This window comes from Hemiscyllium ocellatum, chromosome 8, assembly GCF_020745735.1.
Source record: "Hemiscyllium ocellatum isolate sHemOce1 chromosome 8, sHemOce1.pat.X.cur, whole genome shotgun sequence".
Classification (NCBI taxonomy): Eukaryota; Metazoa; Chordata; class Chondrichthyes; order Orectolobiformes; family Hemiscylliidae; genus Hemiscyllium; species Hemiscyllium ocellatum.
Genome location: NC_083408.1, coordinates 43,142,678 through 43,160,833, shown reverse-complemented (window position 1 = coordinate 43,160,833; position 18,156 = coordinate 43,142,678). Strand labels below are relative to the sequence as shown.

Below are 18,156 nucleotides of genomic sequence, written 5' to 3'. Positions count from 1 at the left end.
AATTCCCAGTTTTCTCCTTTGCTTCCATCTTAAATAGTGGCGTGCTACATTCCAACCTACAGGAATCATCCAGAACCGGCAGATCTTTGGAAGGTAATCAACACCACATCAACTATTTCCACACCCACCTCCCTCAACACTCTAGACCATCAAGTCCTGGCAGGTTATCAACTTTCTGTCCCATTAGCTTCTCCAGTCCAATCATCTTGCTCATACTCATTTCCTTCAGAAGCTGACAATTTGGCTAGGCACTGCGGCAGCTCAGTGTGGTCCAGACATCACTCCACAAGAGGTTCTACCTGGAAATATCCAAAACCCGGCATTGCCTCAGACCAGAGGATGCAGGATTGAGGTAGTATACCGCTTCGCCTAAGTTTCGAGGTCAATTCAAGATACCCAGGGACAGCATTATGCATTAAAGCTAGGCTATCAGAGGACCCCATATTCTATCCTAATACTCAGCCCCAACCTCAGAACAGCATACACCTTATAAAGCTTATGCCTCCCTGTATCAGCTGCCTGGGCCCTTGGATTGTGAATAACAGTTCTGTACCATGAGCCCATGCCCAGACTGGTCCAGGTAAAGCTCTTACAGCCAGCACACACTAACCTTTCAACCCAAATGCAGAAGAGAATGACAAGTCTGCAAAATAAGAGGCCAATGCTGAACCCACTGTGCAATTAAATGCATTCAACCTCTCTGGTCTAGAAATCCAATGTTTAGAAACAACAGTTGTCTGGGTTCTTTTTGGAGTTGACCTTCAACATCATCAGCATTATTTTAGTACAGTGCTGTGAGAATGGAAGCATGGAAGATGCACGATGTGAGTAGGAACCACACTTCTTTCTTGCTGCTTTACAATGTTTGGCACTTGTGCGTTTCAGGTAAACACTTATACTTACAGTGCTTTTTAGGTTGCATATTGTGATTAGATACTCTAATCTCATTATACATTCCAGAAAAATCTGAAAACTGGAAATAGTTTACTCCTAAGCATTCTGAACTGGAGACGTTAGATAAATGTTTAGATTTTAGAGAGGTATGGGGAGAAAGCAGGAGGGTGGCATTGAGATACAGGACCAGTCATGATCATCTGACTGGTGGAACAGGCTCAAAGAGCCACATGGACTACTTTTTCTCCTAGTTTTTATGCTTCTTCATTAGAGTGTGCGTGTGTACATTTTGAATTTAACTTCATTCTTTAATTCAATGCAAAAAAACCTCTTCAGACTCATAGTAATAAAACCAGAAATAAGGCAGTAACTGACTGACTATAATACACATTAACATTGTATCATCACATTTCTTGGGACTAATCCAGCTGACTATTTTCAATATATTATGATGGCTGGTGTTCGCTCCTTAAACATCAATTTAATCAGGCAGCAATTTATTGGAAAAATACTTTTCCCTCCAGAAGCTGGATGAGCAAGGCAGAAGCAGCCCTGCTGAAGCAACCAGAACAAATTCCATATTCTGCTTACACTCAGGAACAATTTTCAGATGATCGCTCAGGGATCGACAAAATGAATGCCAGGTTTATGGATGAGTGCATCCAGTCACACGGAGCAATAAATCCCAAAGCCTGAGCTGCCACCAATGTTTGAAACTAAAAATATGCTGCTTTGTCAGTGTGGAATGTGTTGTAAACATCAGACTGAAGGAATGGATCTAGACAGTGAGGTGCTAATGGCAAGAGTTTGTTTTTCTACGCCACTCAAAATAGCAGTGTGGCTATATTTGGATTCTGTCAAGGTAAAAAACAAAAGGCATGGAATCAAACAAAAAAATCTCTAAAGTAGTTTCACAACAGAATGTCAATATTCATCTTCAACTGGTGGATTCATACAGATTAGAGATCTCTTCAGAATATAAAGTTTGTGAGAAGATTTGTAGCTCGGGTGCTCGTAGTTGTGGTTCTGTTCGCCAAGCTGGGAATTTGTGTTGCAGACATTTCATCCCCTGTCTAGGTGACATCCTCAGTGGTTGGGAGGCTCCCAAGCACTGAGGATGTCACCTAGACAGGGGATGAAACGTCTGCAACACAAATTCTTCAGAATATAGTCTGTAGCTTGAAGTAAGTGCAAAGCCAGAAAATAATCAGCTAATGACACACAACCCATCTCACTTCTCGCAGTAACCTCCTGCATAAGAGGGCAATTGACAGAGCGATGAAGAGATAAGTAACGTACGTGTGTGTTTCTATAACTCCTCAATTGTTCTTATTTTAATTTATACCTGCATTACTTCTGAGTTAATCAGCAAGCAACCACCTCTCCATTGAATGTATGTGGAACCAATTACTCCCAGCTTTTTGTTGGGGAATGACACTGCTATTAATCCTTCCTAATTATTGTTAACCTGTTTGGTTATGCTGTGACATACTGCGAATGCAGGCAGGACTTGAACACTAATCTTCTGGCCCAAAAGTAGGAACATCATCACAAGAGCAGTTTTCAATCTTCTTTTCTACTCTCTTAAACTAAACTTCAATGGGTAAGATAACTCCTTAGAGGGCACTGCAACAGAAAAGAAAATCAAATGGCCAATGGGAACTTACAGAACCACAACAGATGCTTAATAATTTTAAATTAAAACATTATTATAAGGTGTGAAGATGCACTCCCCTGATCATTTCTATATATTTTCAATTGACCTGTCAGATGGGTTATTACACACATCTGGTGCAGGAAGGACTTGAACTTAGAATTCTGGTTCAAAGCTAATGCTATTACCACTGCATCATAACCATCAAATCATCCTTTCTCGATTTACTCGAAGAACTTGTTCAAATTACACAGCTTGAGGATGAACATAATCGCATTGGTTAGAGAAATTTTTCTTAACAACTTGGCATAGTCTATTGTATGACAGCAATATGTGCAATTATGTTGGCTAGTTAGATATTATTATGAAGACTAGTAGGAATCAAACATGACAAGTCTGACCCCCATCAGGATCTAGAGCTAGTCTTCACTTTTCCCTTCCTAAGACTGTATGACATTGTCAGATTGGGTGGAATCCAATGCAATTTCAAACATTAACCCTTTCAGAACCATTACCTAGGACAATACTCTCCATTTTATAACAACCAGAGGATTCTATTTGCAGGGGCTCTCTTTGAACCCCTTCATAGATTGGGTTAAACAGTCTAACCCAATTAGATGCAAAAAGTTTTATGAGTAGCAGATGTGGATTTGGGAAAAGGAAGGATGCGGGAACATGCTCGGACTCTGCAGCTTAGCAAAAACAAACACAATTTTCAAAAAGGCACAGAAGTGCATTCACATTTCCTTTCATGATACATGGGAAAAGAATGGATTTGGCTGTATGACGCATACCCAGATTATTTCTACTGAAATCAAGTGTATCGAGGGGGAGCCAGGCTTTTTTTCTACTTTCTTCCAGGGCCGTTGAGCCTTCCCTCCATGCAACTGGGTAAGCCAACATTGACTGTTGAGCAAATTGGCGATCATTCAGATATGCATGACTCAAAGAGACACATTGGTGATCCTAAACTTCTCATACAAAAAATAAGTTCGTAAAAGTAATAATTATTTATTTTGTAAACCACAGCTCTATTTGCATTGCCTAAATAAATGACAATTTACTCAGCAACAATCAATGACATGTTCTAACAGATGATCACTGCAGCATCTGCTCTTGGCCTTTGACAGGGCTGTCTGACACTGCAGGAATCCTCGAGTTGGCTGCAAGCAAAATTACCTCCCTATTTCCCTTCCCCCATCCACCAGCACCACTTCCACAAAGAAAATTCAACATTTAAGATTTGTTTCCTCATCAGAGTGAGAAATCTTCTTGGCTCACCGAATCTTAGGCTTACTGAAGTCCAATTTAAAATGGTGAACATGATATGATTTAGAATGCAGAAAGAAAATGGAGTCATCAGAAACATATTTGAAGTATTCCAAAGGTTGGCTGACTGATATATTAATGTGATCATCAGCAACCAGAACAATTGAAAAAATACAGCTTAAAAAAATGCCATTTACTCCAGCTGACCTATAGTGGCGAGATGCAAGAGTCACTTTTTCTCACCCCACTTTCCAGCGTATGGTCCAGTTGCAGCTCTTCAGGTGCAGATCAAAGTTCCTCGTAAATGAGTTGAGAGTTTTCATCTCCACCACTCACCAAATACCCATCACCTTCTGGGTGAAAAAGGTGATCTTCATGTCCTCCTCTGACCCTTCTACCCATCAGCTTAAATCTCTGGCTGCCAGTAACTGATCTCTCCACTCTATTCGAGTCCTTCATCATTGTATAGAACTCCATCGAGTCATCCTACAACCACCTCAGTTCTAAGGAAAATAGCCACAATTTTCAAGACGTGGTAATATTTTTGTCATTCTCTGTACTCTCGTTGGAACAATTATGTCCGTAAGCATAGCTGTCATCAACATGGGATTAGGCTACCAAAAAACAAGCTATCTGCAATTGAGCATTTTTCATTGTTCCTCTTCATGCTGTGTAGCCAAAAAAATCCAAAGTGTAAATTTTAAAAGTTCTGTCTCAAGCATCCCCTTCCTGCTTTTATCCGATCTTTCATCTGGACTTTTAGCAACATTCGCATCTTCTCCATCGATCTGCCATATTACGGTTAATTACCCTTCACCAAAATCCACCAATCAGATAACAATTGAAAATTCTATGAAGACAAGACCAGCATCATCAAGGCAACAACATAATGATGGCACTCAATATAATAGTCTTTGCTCTGTCTCTCGCTGCTGATCTCAAAGTCTTTTATGTATACCACCTTCCTGAGAGATACAATTGTTCTCATTGTTAACCTTGCATCCACAGAAGAATTTTCCCCAGTTAACATTGATTGCACTTTTATTTATTGGACTATTCCAGCAATTAATTCAGTTGTCCTTCATAAAATGATTTTCTGAATATGAAGGCCAATGATAACACACATGATTAATGGGGGAGTCATAAACAGAGAAATCATATAAAACTGCCATTGTACAACCCATGATCCTTACAAGGTTGTTTTAACACATTATCCTGATTCCTAATTACTTTATTGAGAATAGTTTCAGTCAATAAATGTCAGCAAGCTCCTTTATCTGAGTAATTAACGCACACTTATGTTGCACATGAATTTTGCTCATGCCCAGTGACTGTGTCCATGCTTTTATCGGTGTTACATTTTCATTAGATTCTTCTTTGGTGACTTCATTTATTTCAGATGCCTTTAAATGAAATCATTCTGCTTAACATTCACTACCAAGGTTGTCTAGCTTGTGAGAGGTTGCCTGAACACTTGCAGCATGAGTAGCAATACCTCCCTTGATAATGTTTTCTAATTGTGATTGTTCTTGAAAAGGCAATTCTCTCAAATGTCTGACTGCACTAGGGAATCTGATAAATTACAATGTTACCTTCCAGTTTGAATACCACAAGAATGAATTTGAGATAGAACTTTTAAAATTGACGTTAGATTTGTTTGGCTACACAACATGAAGAGGAACAATGAAAAATGGTCAATTGCAGATAGCTTATTTTTCATTAGCCTAATCCCATGTTGATGACAACCTTGCTTAGGGACATAATTGTTCCAATAAGAGTACAGAGGAAAATTATAAACATATTGCCGCGGCTTGAAAATTGTGGCTGTTTTCCTTAGAACAGAGGTGGTTGTAGGATGACTTGATGGAGTCGTATACAATGGTGAAGGACTTGAATAGAGTGGCCAGAGAAGATCTGTTTCCACTAGTGGAGGGGTCAGTTACTGATGGCCAGGGATTTAAGCTGATGGGTAGAAGGGTCAGAAGAGAACATGAGGAACATCTTTTTCACCCAGAAGGTATTAGGTATTTGAACTTCACTGTCCGGGTTAGTGGTGGAGATGAAAACTCTCAACTCACTTCTAAGGAACCTGGATCTGCATCTGAAGAGCTGCAACCTGGACCATACGCTGGAAAGTGAGATTAGAAAAGGTGGCTCTTTCATGTAGTCAGCATAGGTCCAATGGAGTAATTGGCATTTTTGTACGCTGTATTTTTTCAATCGTTCTGGTTGCTGGTGATCATATTAATACATCAGTCAGCTTTTAGCTGCATGGATATTGCAAACCACAGTTCCTTAAACTTTGTCAAATCTCCAAAAGGAAAAAGACAACACAATTAATCATAGTAGACTAAATGTTTCCTTTAAAATGAAATGACTAATAAAACAACAAACCTGCAACAAGTCTAATGATCAAACCATTTGGATTGTCCAAATCAAGTGCCACTAAGTGGAAATATGCCTTTGATTCAACAAATTCAAACTTCACTTCTCAGCATCCTCTATGTGCTACTACTCATAGGTGTAGGATGTGCACTGCTTGTCAAAACCAGACATGAGGGGAAATTTTCCTGGTTGGTCACTGAAGTGTGTTAGACCTGGCACATTGCATTTGCACATTCTACCTGCTGTATGTATTTGGAACTGCATCTGACTGACAGTGAATTCTAGGGTCAGTATCTGATACTAATAGTTATGCATCACTCCAATTCACTCCAACTTTATATAACGCAGGAGGAAGTACATTTTATTGTGACACAGATATTTATAGCAAGAGATGAAGACTTTATAAATACATTCAGTGGAATCTATGCTATTATTAACATATTCACAAACAACAAATGCTATTTCAAAAACACAGGCTGAATGGGACGAAAATAGTAATGAGCGTAATCGCATATTTTACAATGTCAAGTCTTTTGTGACCTTGTTGCACTAAGATACTGCTCAAGATTAAGTTTGCTGTTCCCTTTTCCTGAGCTGGATATGGAGGTCTTGTGGCACAGATGGTGGCACTGGTATTTCTGAGCCAGAGGTTTCAGCCTTAAGTCCCACTCCAGGACTGAGTGGCCAAGGAAGGTGTACTCATTACGCCAAACAGGTTAAGTATCAATCTGCAAATTCTCCCCACACTGGAACGGAGTGGGAGAGATTCCTGCACAGTCGTGCGTTGGAAAGAAACAGGAGCAACTACCATCACTGATCATAATTCAGGAATACAACACGCGTGTCAAAGAGCATGTTGCCAACTTGGACTCCTTGAGGAGCGGCTGAGGACTCTGGGTCTGCACTCAACAGAGTTTAAAAGAATGAGGGCAATTTCGTTGAAACTTACAGGATATCGAGAGGCCAGGATAGAGCAGACATGGAGCAGATGTTTCTCCTAGTAGGACCCAAGGGCATGGCCTCAGAGTGGGGTGGCACATTGGCTTAGTGGTTCACACTGCTGCCTCACAGCGTCAGGGTTGAGTTTGATTCCAGCCTCAGGTGACTGCGTGGACTTTGCTCATTCTCTGTGTCTGCATGGGTTTCCAGTTTCCTCCCACAATCTAACGACGTGCAGCTTAAGTGGATTGGCCATGTTAAATTGCCTGTGTTCAGGGATGTGTAGGTTAGGTGGATTAGCTATGGGGGTTACAGGGATAGGGTAGGGGGGGTGTCTGGGTAGAATGCTCTTTGGAGGGTCAGTGTGGACTTGATGGGCCGAATGGCCTGTTTCCACACTGTAGGGGTTCTATGAGTGAAGGGACGAAGATCTGAGACAACGAGAATTTTTTTTCAGCCTCAGGGTGGTGAATCTGTGGGACTCATTACTGCAAAGGGCTGTGGAGGCCGAGTCATTGAGTTTAGTTAAGGCAGAGATAGTTAGGTTCTTGACTGGGAAGGGTTAGAGTAAAAAGGCAGGAGAAGAAGGTTGAGAAATATATCAGCCATGATTAAATGGCAAAACAAACCAGATAGGCCAAATGGCCTCATTGTGCTCCTTTGTCTTATGGAGTTCAGAGTTTGTCAAATGTTTTGATCTGGATCCTCAGAGAGGGAATGAAGAGAAATATCCCACAGCAAACTGTATTTTCCTACATTTCAGAGTTTAAATTCGGTTTCGGAAGGAAATGGGCAATCTTGTTGAACTGATAAAATGGCCAAGGTTAATCACATGATTATACTTCCAGAAATCTTCTCGGCCCTTGCATTGTATTGACAGTCTGGCTACAGCTGGCACAAAGAACTTGCGAACAAGCATTCTGCTTCCAGACAATTCTGGGCAAAGGAAAACATCAAGACCCTGTTATGCTAAAATGGGCACTGAAGCTTTTAAAATCACCTCATCATCTCGCAAAGGAATCTCCGATGGGGGATGAAAAGCTGCGCTGTTAGCTTAATGAACTTCCAAGGAACCCAAGAGATGGCTCATCAGCTCCTGAATTGCCTGTCCTTGTCACAGATCTAAAATCAGAACTGGCTGAACTGCTTAAGTATACAATTCTAAAGTTCTGAGTCAATTACTGTTTGACCTCCTGGGATGGAGCAGCACTTCAGGTTGAGTTGACAGCCTGCATGGGAGCCTCCCAGCTGCTGGATGGAAATAAGCCTACATTCTGCCTGAAATAAAGACAACTCACAGGTCTGGCTCATTGAACGTAATATTATTGGACACTTATGCCAGGAAGTTATAAAACTCGTGTGAAATGATTTTTAACGCTTCTGGTTTACTAAAACCTTTAGCTGATAATCTACCTCAGTCCCTTTTTTCCTCAACTTCATGACTGTTTATGTTTGGGAATGCAGCAATTCCCCACATTTTGGATGTTTTGTTAATAAACCCTACCTTTGATTTTATCTTAAAGGATTTTGCTGTGTGTTTATTTGAAAAATTGGTATCCAAAAGAAACAAGGTCTGCAGAACACCCCTCAGCCTTATTTAGCAAGAGACAAGAGTGAAAAGGGAAGGGAGGAGTCAACAATGCCCTGCTGTCTCAGCAAGGACAAGTAATCATAAATTAGTCCTTCCCATTCCCCCAGTCCGTGACAAAATATCAGTCAGAATTTTGTGTTCAGCAATACAACAACACCGTTCTCCATTTACCTTGATGACAAAGGTTTTGTAGGTTTTAGAGTTCAGTCTCTCCCTCAACAGTCAACTCACCTATTGCCTCACACTCCTCTGTGACATCTGGGAGCAAGGCAAAGGCTCTTAACTAATTAGGCTGAAGAATCACTGCAGCGAACAGAGTCCAAACCAGGGAGTGTAACGCAGAAAACATTCATTAGGTTTACATCAACACAAACAAACTTTGGAGATTACAAATGGGAGAGTGATGAAAGAACCAGAACAAGTAAAAATGCAATTACGTGTTAAAAATCTCCAACACTACCTACTGTCTTTTTACATTTTGCCATGTTTAGAAGAGTCATTTTCCATGATCAGAGAGATTGTTCGACACTAATGATTACTTTTCACATTGTTAAGAACACACTTCTGCTTGCAAGCATCATCGCTGAATTTATCTGTCTTTAAAGTGGAAACAGGAGACAAATGTTCCAATTTCAATACATTCATTTCAACGCCAGGGTTGTTGGTGACAGCAGGTCAACTCTGGCAACAAATCACAAATTTCCACATTTAAATGGGTATGTGTGAGTATCTGGAATTGCCTGTCTGATTTATCTCAGTTATAACTGTGAGCCAGCTCGCCACATCACTATCCTCATTATTGTACCTAGTCTATTGTTTTTTTCAGTCCAGCAACATAAAGGAACTAGCAATTATGAATCCAACTTGGGCCAGAGTGCAGACTTTTAGAGAAATTGAATGAGGAAATAGCATTATGAATAGCAAGTTCAGTGAATGCAAAGTGGAAAAATAACTGATATGAACTTGACAAAGGGAACCCACAATGCAATAAAGGATAAACCATGCATTAAACAGTTTACCCATGATAATCCTGGGTGTGAAAAGGAAGGAACTCCAGTCTGACTTGCAGGATTCAATTAAAGTTAAAGAAGGTCTTCCAAAACTTTACAGTTTTTCTCTCATAAACCATTCACTGTGTCTGGTGGGTGGTGCTTTTTTTAATTTTGGTTTTTTTAAAACTGTTAAATTCCCTTGGATATCTGCACTCCATTTGAGCAACTTAATTCCCTGGTTCCCTCAATTTCTTTGCCTCCGTTTATATAAAAGATCAGACATCTTTAAACAATGTTAATCGCATTCAACAACATTGTCAGTATTTCATTGCAGAAATGATAAAATCTGAAACAATATGGACCACAACATTAATTGCACAGTGCTCTCTTTTTGTTTACCAAGAATAAATAAGTAGTCTCAATTTAAGCTTTGCCTGCCTCAAGAAACTCACTGTACCTGGCAAAAAGATACCATTGCATTGTGCTAAGGACGCCTCGGGGAATATGAAAAGATTAATAAAAGAGTGGTAAGTGCAGAAAATGCTGGAGATGCATAGCAGTCAGTATATGAAAGAGATGGCTGTTTTATCTTCACATGGTGACTCTTAATAGCTGAACCTTTCATTTTCAGAGGTTTACTGAGTTACCACATTTCTTTATCCAAATTTGAAATGGTGATAAGCTGAGGAATTACTCTTTGCCCAATCTGAGTCACTCCTCAATCCACTTAACATTAATTTGAGACTGTACACAGCTGAATAGTTGAAGATCACATACTCAGGATGTGAACCACAACAAAATTGACTGTCATTATATTACAGTGATGGTCTGAGCTGGGAAAGTGCAAAGTTCTGCTTCGACAAAAAACAAAATTGGAATGAAGCACTCTCTCACTCTAGCAGATTACCATACATAAGATTCTGTGGCTCTGATATGGATCATAAAAGACCACGCACAGCTTATGAAGAAGAAATATAGTTAGGGCTACTGCAGCCACTTGTTGCAATGCTTTCCTCAGCTACTTTGACTTTGTACTTTGATGAAGTGCATCAATGCAACATTTCTTTTGTCTTTAGATTTACATGATGCATTTAAGATGTAAGTCTGTGCTGCTTTTCTTCAAACTGAATCACACACCTTCAACATGCTCCTTCACAGGCAGTCTTCCTTTTGTATTTCCAATGAGACTAAAGCTCATTTTTGTTCAACAACTCTATTTCCAAAGAAAGGTACAATTATAACAAGTAGATGTACAATTAACACTACTTTGGTGCTTCTGGACTCTTTGAAAATCACTGAATACCTAATTGGTTAAGTTAGCCTAATGGTGTCAGACAAAAACAATGCTTTTGCATGTTCCATAGTGGCTGCATTACAACTGGCAGAAGATGCAAATAATTCACTATATTAAACTATTGGCTCATTTAGTTTTCAACAACAATTGGGCATATACTGTTCATGGACAGGGCTTGCAATACAAATCCTTCCTCCTGCAATTTTCAGAGAGATATGCTGGATCTCTGAGATTTTCTCTGAATAGTACATAATTTGCTGATTTATTGAGCTGGTATTGCATGCAATGGGAGATAACTTGGGAGACATCGATAGTAAAGGGGATATGATTTTGTGCAATAACGTTCCAATGACTAGAGCTGTTTAAGTTTGTTAATCTCCCAAAATGACAGACAAATTAGCTAACATTGGATGTCAGGCAGAAACAATTCACTCCTTAAAACAATCTTTGCATTTCACCCCATTGAGTTACAATGTTTAACATCTCAAAATTCAAACGATGAGAAGAAAAATGCACAAATTCAGCAGATTGGAGTGCATCCTATGTTTCGTAACTGGTTCCATAAATTGGAATTCTGCGCTTGCATCAGACTTACATTTGCATTTGATTGTATTTTCTTGTCTCCTGGTCAACTGTCAAGATGAAAAATAGGTTGCATCAATAAAACTTTACAGTTTGTTTTTAAGTGCACCACAGCTTCTTGCGTGAAATTGCTCTGAGTTGATGCACATTCAGGTTTCGGACAGGAACTAATATAAGACAAGCAAAGCTAATTGCCACTTGACTAGCATCCTCCAATATACAAACCAATGAGGAGCAAAACCTAATGGAAAACAGCACACCTTAACTGATTACATTTGTGAACAATGCTCAGTCAGGCCAAAAAATTAAACTGCTCCAAAATGTACTGGAATTAAAATCTATGAGACGATGCCAATCAAGCATTGTTTTTATTTAATCACGTCATTATAAAGAAAATTGTAACTTATAAGAAGGAGATGTGCAAGTATGAGGGAGAAGTTAATGAATTTTGGACCACTGTCTTAAGGGCAGAGAAGATGAATTTTGGTTTTCAAGACACCGAAAGGTTTTGATAGAGTAGGAAGAGATCTGGTGAATGGATGCTGAGAAGTCACCAATTTAAAATCTTTGGCTACAGGGGAGTCCTCAGAATCTGGATATTCTATCCAAACAAATGGTGGAGGCCGTTTCCAAGCTAATTCTAAATATTCTAAGTAATTTAAATGGGATTTGGAGAGGCATTGTGTGAGAGAATGGGATAAAGCATATTGCTCAATAGAACTGAATATCTCCTCTTGTGTAACAAGTTCTCTTTTTATTCATTCACGGAATGAAGGCATTATTGGCTCGGCCAGCATTTATTGCCCATTCGTAGTCGGCCAGAGGGTAATCAAGAGTCAACTATATTGCTGTGGGTCTGGAGTCACATGTAGGCCAGACCAGGTCAGGATGGCAGTTTTTTTTCCCTCGAGGACATTAGTGAACCAGGTTGGTTTTTCTGACAATCAACAATAGAATTGTTGAATTCAAATTCTACAATCTGCCATTCGAACCTGGGTCCCCAGAACATGGCCTTAGTCTCTGGATTAACAGTCCAGTGAGAACACCACCAGGCCATTGCATCCCCTCTGACGAGTTTAAGAGTAACCAAGGTGCATCACAAACATCCTTAGATTGTCTCCACCTCATGAACCTTATCCCAATCACTCCTCCTTTGTTAAGACATTGAACACCAATGTAGTTACCAAACAAGTCCCCCAATACATCAACCAAGCAATTGGTGAGCGCTTACAATGTGGGCAGGGTAAGGCACAGCTTCCAGCGGGAGATGGGTGAAAACTGGGGGTACGTAACAGACCCATAACCAGAGGCGCACAAAGATCTCAGAGGGCTGTAGGACCGAAAAATTTAAATGTAGTTCAAATCAAAATGCTAAAGTTAATGATTAAAACAAATATAATTAACTTTAAGGGGCTTGGATATAACGATACACCTTGTTGTCCACAAAACACACAACTTTCCAAGCTTTTAATATGTTCAGTTTTGCAGGTACATATTATTTTGTTTATTTGTGCTAAATATCTGTCCTCCGCACGGGGATGAATGTGGCCATTAAAAACTTCCAGCGCTCATTATTTTACTACAAGTACAAAGGGGCTGCTAGCTGGGAGACTGTCACAATCATATCTTACATTCCGTCAGGGCTGGATCCAGGATCTGGTTCTCCCACTTTATCCCCTACAACAGAGCAGCAATTTCATCACCCAGAGACTGATGAGCCTATGGAAGACTCTGCCACAGAAAAGCAGTTGAGACCAAAACACTGAATGCTTCCAAAAAGGTGTTAGATCTAGTTCTTAGGGCTAAAAGACTCAAAGGGTATGGGGAGAAAGTGGGAACAAGGTTCCGAATCGAATGGTGCAACAGACTCAAAGGGCAGAATGGCCTACCCCTGCTCCCATTTTCTATGCTTTTGTTTAACAATGAGACACTTTAAGCAGTCAGTGATTTAAACATTCAACTCAGAAATTTCAGGATTGATATAATCATCTAATGTTACTGAGGAGGCTGCTCAGTACATAATACGACGGATTCTTTGAATTTAGTCCCAGACCCCCTGCATTTTGCCCATAATTTTGCAAATGCATGCTCTTTCAGCACTTGTCCAATTTAATTTTGAAAGATTCCAATGAATTCAGATTCCAGCAGCCTTTTCAGCATCACGTTGCAGAACACTTCAACAGCACTCTGAGTGAAATTATTTCTCATTCAACTAACATGTCTTTTTCATGAGAAATCCATGACCCTGTTAGTGATTGACATGGTGGATCAAAAGACTACTTTGAATTAGGGCTCTTATTTAAAGAGGGCAACCACAGCTTTTCCAATCTTTCCCTATCACTGAACCCACTCATCTGCTATATCATCCTGGTAAATTTCTGTAGCCTCACTGATGCCTTGACATCCTTCCTGTCATGTTGTGCCCAGAATTGTACACAATATTCCAGTCCTAAATGGAGATTGGTGAATGTTTAGTCTGACTTTCACTCATGCTCCTACTTATAATGACAAGTATTCGAGGCACTGTCTTAATTGCTTCATCAACTTGCCCTGCAACCCAGAAGAATTAATGATTATGCAGTCCCAGACCATCTGGTTTTTGGACTCGACTTAAAATGGCATCATTTTAATTAAACTACTGCTCCATGAATTTTTCCCATAAACTTCATTACTCTACAATTATCCACCTAAGTCAAAATCTTCAATCCGTTTGTCTATTCCGTCGGTTTGCGCAGATGCCAATTAAAAACAGTTTACGCTTCTATTAACCATATCCTCGATGCTGCAATCAGTAGCAAATGGACAGCTTTCATGGGTCACAAACAGAAAATGCTGGAGAAACCTGGCAGGTCTGGCAGTATCTGTGGAGAGAAAGCCGAGTTAATGCTTCAAGTTGAGTGAACCTTCTCCCAAACTGGCAGTAGCTAGGAAAACGTGGTATATATGCTGGACACATGGGGTAAGGGAGGGAAGGACTGAAAGAGATCGAGCCAAGAAAGAGAAATTAACAGTTAGGCAGACAAAGAGATAGACAATAGCTTTCACTGTTCATTGTGTTTACAGCTGCCTACAAATTTTCCATATGGTTTTGAGTAGCAACTTCCAGTCACTGGGAATCCAGAACAGGTAGGCCTCTGGACTGGATCCGAGAGAGGGAACAACAGCTTGACTTTTCAGTCAGTTGGATGAATTGCTGAGAGATACAAAGTCAGAAGCAGGAAGTGTAAGTTTGAATTTCAAATTCTATGTAAAGTCAAAGCCATGAACAGAAAGTGAAATAACAAAAGCGAAGAAAGATGGACATTGAGAGGGAGCAAGGGGAGAGGAACATAAAAGAAACAGAAAGAAGTGGACAACATCCTTTTCATTTTAATTTTTAACTGCCATAAGATCTCCAGTTTTTTTACAATCTGGAGAAATTGAACTTGTGGAATCAGTCATACATCATGGAAACAGACCCTTTGGTCCAACCTGTCCATGGTGACCATAATCCCAAACTAAACTAGTCCCAGCTGCCTGCGCTCGGCCGATATCCCTCCAAATTCCACTTATCCTTACTTATCCAAATGCCTTTTAAACATTGGAGCTGCATCCACATGCACTACTTCCTCTGAAAGTTCATTCCACATGCAAACCACTTTGGAAGAAATGGTGCCCCTCATATCCTTATTAAATCTTTCTCCTTCTACTTTAAAATTATGCCCCCTAGTCTTGAAGTACTCACTCTAGGGAAAAGGCATCTACCAGTCACCTTATCTGTATCCCTCATGATCTTATAAACCTTTTTAAGGTCACCCCTTAACCTCCTATACTCCAGTAAAAAAGTGTCCTGGCCTATCTAGCCCCTCCTTATAACTCAAATCCCCCATTCCCAGCAACATCTTGGTAAATCTTTTCTGAACCCTTTCCAGCTTAATAGTACCCTTCCTGTAACAGGGCGACAAGAACTAGACACAGTGTGAGGGAAGTTTTCAATATTAGACATTTTTATTAGTAATTTGGACTTATCACACTGAAAAATCTCTTCCTTGAACAGATAGTTCAAAACATTTTCGAGCACCGATATTGATATGTATTTGGTTCAACAAAACCATTTTACCCAATTCATGTGTTTGAATGCTGAGTCACTGAGATTCAGGTGGAGCAAGCTAAATGACTACTTGTTGATTGTCAAATTTAAATGCATTTGTGTGAAGGTCCGAGGAGTAGTTGGTCAACTCATTCTTTAATAATGATGAGTGCTGACACCATCATGTTCACCCAAAACCGCTGACCTATGTTGCTAAAATGTCTTCTGCAATCAAGCACAAACTTCAAAAATTGCATCCCGTGCACTCAAATACAAAAAATGTTTTCAGGATGAGTAAAACATTGACCTTCATGCCAAACTCAGAGATTACTGTACTGTTCGCTCCACCTTCACACCATTATCCTCCACGTCCCATGCATTAGCCAACTGTACACCAATATTACCACCATCCAGTTCGTACCATGTGCTTCCATGAGATGAATATGTCTGTTAGGAGGTACTTAAATATTTAATGAAAGTCCAAGCACACAGCCACTCCACAACCATCATTAAATTCTTTGAAGTCGCAATCAGATTAGTCAGATATAACTGGAAATTAACAAATTCATACCGAATCTTCCTTTTCAACCCATACCCGTCCCAAATGAGAATTCAGTTTGACATTGGAAGTGATTGCTAGGTAAAGATTTCCTGTACTGATATTTGTCTGACTAGCAGGTTCAGATCTCCCTTTCTTAAAAAAAATTGAGCATGTTAGGTTGGAGTAGCAACACCTGCAAATCTCCTATTGCCTGGCACCCCTTTTAACTCGAAACAGGGCTGCATGTCTCATCATAGCTTCTGAAAAATGGCCCCCTTAAAGTTCTAATAGGTTGCGTGGGATGCTCACACTCATTATAAACCAGAAAAGCTCACGCAAGTGTGGACAACACACACAGACACACAAATGCATCAATGATCAGGATTCATGCCTGAACTGAACCCCTTGATTCAAATAAAGGCCCTATTAACGACATATGAAATCCCTCTGTGACACAGTAGCTGCTCAGGGTGATTGCATACGCCAAAGCAAATCTATATGCTGAGTGACAAAACGTCCCTGAACAGGTCACAGTATGTATGACACAAAATACAATCCTCCCTTTCCTTGCATCCTCACCACATTATTTCTAACTTGGATTGACTCTATCTGTAAACCTCAGAAGTCTTGGAAAGGAAGTGAGGACGGTAAAATTCCATCTCAAAAGGAAAACATGGCTCCTGGATGAAATCTCAACTGTTTGCGAACCACCTGCACAACCACAATACTTGCTTCTGTACAAATATTTGGCAAGATGTCGAGTGTCTCACACGCCACGATCTACCCTGCCCATCATCTGCAAACTCCATTCAAAGTTAAAAAAAATGCATGATCACTGAAGTTTCAGCATAATGCCACTCAAGGTGAATGCAGAAATCAGCATGTAGTCCTAAAAGAATACTGATAGCAGAATAACCTGCAATGAATGAGCGAACAAATGTAAATCCTTTTTGCCAACTACTATTTAGGAAACAACTTCTGAAGTGGACCGAACGAGGCGACATGCTGTCATTCTGGCTTTTACATAGAGGGGTGGTGGGGGGGAAAATGGTTCTGTGCATGCCTTTTCGTGAGATTTTACCTTGCTCAGAACATTATTCTGCAACCAATCATACTTAACATAAACCAGCGGACAGTTGGTACACTGCTGAATATGTAGAGTCACAAACATTAGCCTGGTAGTTTCTCTAGTTTTCCCACTCATTCAAATTTTGTCGTTACTATTGCAAAATAAGTTGGGTGATGCTCATGATACTAGGGGAAGACTAAGGCAAGCAAAGACCATCAATTTATATTAACTGCAAGCAATATCGACAGCACCCAAATTAGAAACACTGAACTCTTCTGAATTGCAGAATCCATCCTCAGGAACACTCCTCATTTTTGTACTGAGTTCAGCTGCTCCCTGTAACTGGATACTTTTGAAGCAGACCTACATCAAGGATCATTAAAATAATTTACCTTTTTTATTTCCACAGCGACTTTCCCTGAGTTCTGCTCGCTGAAGCTGTCTGCTGCTGAAAGGAAGTGTGCTACTGATCACATCAGCAAGCATCCTGCTACATCCTGTGCTGTGACATTCACTACACTGGTTAACACCTCTTTAAGAAATTCTACAAACACAACGCTTGTAGCTGTTCTCAGAATCTACACCAGTCCTCTGAGCTCCTTGAAATAGAGGCGGGTACCTCATCGAAGCACACCGTGCAGCTATTTCCTGCTTTGTCATTTCACTTCTCACAAACAAACAGCATTGATTGCCAAATTTATTTTTAATCAAAAAACCCACAGTTAATAATATGTTTTCCTGAATTAATTATCGTGACTCATGTTGATTGCCAGCACAGAACAATTCAGACATAAAATAACAGGGCAACATGGACATAAGTTGCAGTGACATTTTAGTAAATGGATGTATGAAGTAGACAATCCATTGCTGACAGTAA

At 40.0% G+C, this 18,156-nt stretch overlaps 1 protein-coding gene across 13 annotated transcripts in view; it reads right to left on the bottom strand.

Moving 5' to 3' along the window:
- Positions 1-18,156, bottom strand: part of LOC132818134 (alpha-(1,6)-fucosyltransferase) — a 752,369-nt gene that overhangs the window by 235,726 nt on the left and 498,487 nt on the right. The window contains exon 1 of one of the 13 annotated variants that reach the window (XM_060828866.1): positions 17,672-17,727. The exons of the other annotated variants lie outside the window; for them this stretch is intronic. The gene's annotated coding sequence lies outside the window, so the exon portion shown is untranslated. Of the gene's footprint in view, positions 1-17,671; positions 17,728-18,156 lie in introns of those variants that run through there. 13 annotated transcript variants of the gene reach the window in all.